Here is a 2,500-nt window from a genome sequence, read left to right on the forward strand (position 1 = left end):
GAATTATGAGCAGTAACGTGACAAGACGCCCATTTATGACCGTGATAAGGTGGTCATATATGAAATGTGTCTTAAGCCTTTCGTTTCTATTTTGCATGATGCATATTCATGAATGGGTGAATTATGCTTTTCAATTGCATATTATTATTATTATTATTATTATTATTATTATTATTATTATTATTATTATTATTATTATTATTATTATTGATATATCGTCCAATTAAAACTTTCTTTTTCTCTTTCTTCCTATTGTTACCTCTGCGAAGTATATTAATAGAGATGGTGATTTCTTCTGGGAATTTTTTTAATGGAATATGGAATCTCATTTAATATCAATTATTACTCGTTGTGATATATATCTAGAAACCTGTAAGTATATTTAGTAATGATATTTATATCAGTAAAAGTAGCAGAGGAAATTATCGCATTAAACATAATTAGTTTTATGCGGAACTGAATTGGCTTGTGCTTTTGGCAAAGTTCAAAAGAATGTGAACTTTATCATTTGATGATTGCTGGAATACTGGATCCGTATCTAGCGGTATAAATTTCATTGAGTCTAGGAAACGTAGGCCCGTGGACAATAAGGGCTGATTCACACCTGACACTCACACTCACGTGCACGCAATTGATCGCGCTCAAATATTCTTTAATGATAAACAGGCAGAGTATTCAAACCATCCAAGCAATCATTTTCGCTCAACTCCAGTCACGGTCACAGTCAAGCTCACGATCAAAGCAAAAGATATTTTGAACGTGCTCAAACTTGAGCGAGAGCAAGATCGGGAGCTTGAGTGTAAGCCTGTAAGGTGTGAAAACGTTTTGCAGTCGCAGTCAGCTCTTTGTGTGGGCAGGACGTGAATGAAAGTGTCTTCCTTCATTATATCTGATCCAATTTTGGACAAAATATACTCAAATGTCCCTTTTGGCATGCGGAAATAATTAAAGAATTTTTCTTCGTCATCTATAAGATGGGGATATAAAGTGTTATATTCTCCTTCACTCTTCACTAGCATAGGATGCACCCAAAATCTCCTCTTTTTTTTCTCTCTCTCCCTCTTCCTCAGCCAGCGCTGTGGCTATACCCGCTAATTCTAGAGCCGAAAAATCACACATTCACCAATGCCAACACAAAACAAACTGAGCTCAGGAGAGCTTGAGCGGCATATGTGAACACACCAGTAAAATGAGCTGAGTGAGAGCTTGACCGTGACTTGGGCGTGAGCGTGAGTGTCAGGTGTGAATCTGCCCTAACCCCCCAACCCCCTAAGGACAACTACCTCTACGACAATTAATTCTTCTCTCAAGGGGTTAACAACTGCACTGTAATTGTGCAGTGGCTTTACTTTCCTCTTGGTAAGGATAGAAGAGACTCTTTAGCTATGGTACGCAGCTCTTCTGGGAGAAGGCACTACAAAATCAAACCATTGTTCTCTAGTCCTGGGTAGTACCATAGCCTCTGTACCATGATCTTCCACTGTCTTTGGTTAGAGTTCTCTTGCTTGAGGGTACACTTGGGAACCCTATTCTATCTGGTTTCTCTTCCTCTTTTGTGTTTAAGTTTGTATTGTTTTTTATAGGAAATATTTATTTTAATGTTGTTAAAGTTCTTAAAATATTTTATGTATCCTTGTTTCCTTTCCCCACTGAGCTATTTTCCCTGTTGGGGCCCCTGGGCTTATAGTATCCTGCTTTTCCAACTAGGGTTGTAGCTTAGCATTTAGTAATAATAATAGTTAACTCCCAATGAATATTGAATATACCGACTCAGAAATTGTTAATATCTTGATTGCTTGTTAGCGCAGTTAAATCTTTTCTTAAAAACTAGAAATGCTTATGTCAAATAAAGCACTTGTCTCTAAATGGAACATTCAGACAGTTCCAAAAATATTCAAGCAATTATCAAATTATATTAGATAGAGATTAAGGGTAACGAACTAGGCTATTCCCGATCTTATCTTTTAAGGAAAGTGCTAAAGCTAGTTTTGAATTCTTGAAATTCCCGGGACTCAACAATGCAACTAGAGAGTTTCTTCCACTATTTAGCTGCAGCCGGAATGAAATCAATTTGATTCTGATTAATGTCATCTCACTGCCATGACTATATTGAAGATGGGGTAATTCAAATCCAATTTAGATTCAAAACTATTATTGATATACATCCAACGTTAATGTTTTTTAGATACTTTATTCCAATTGTTCGTTACTTCTTATATCGTTTATTTATTTCCTTATTTCCCTTCCTAACTGGGCTATTTTTACGTGTTGGAGCCCTTGGGCTTAAAACATCTTGCTTTTCAAACTGGGGTTGTAGCTTAGCAAGTAATAATAATAATAATAATAATAATAATAATAATAATAATAAAAATTAAAATGATAATATTAATAATGATAATAATAGTAATAATAATAATAATAAAAATGAATCTTAAGACTCAACAATGCGACTAGGGAGTTTCTTCCACTATTTAGTTTTAGTCGGAATGAAATCAATTTT

The sequence above is a fragment of the Palaemon carinicauda genome, chromosome 45, assembly GCF_036898095.1.
Source record: "Palaemon carinicauda isolate YSFRI2023 chromosome 45, ASM3689809v2, whole genome shotgun sequence".
In the NCBI taxonomy this organism is placed as follows: Eukaryota; Metazoa; Arthropoda; class Malacostraca; order Decapoda; family Palaemonidae; genus Palaemon; species Palaemon carinicauda.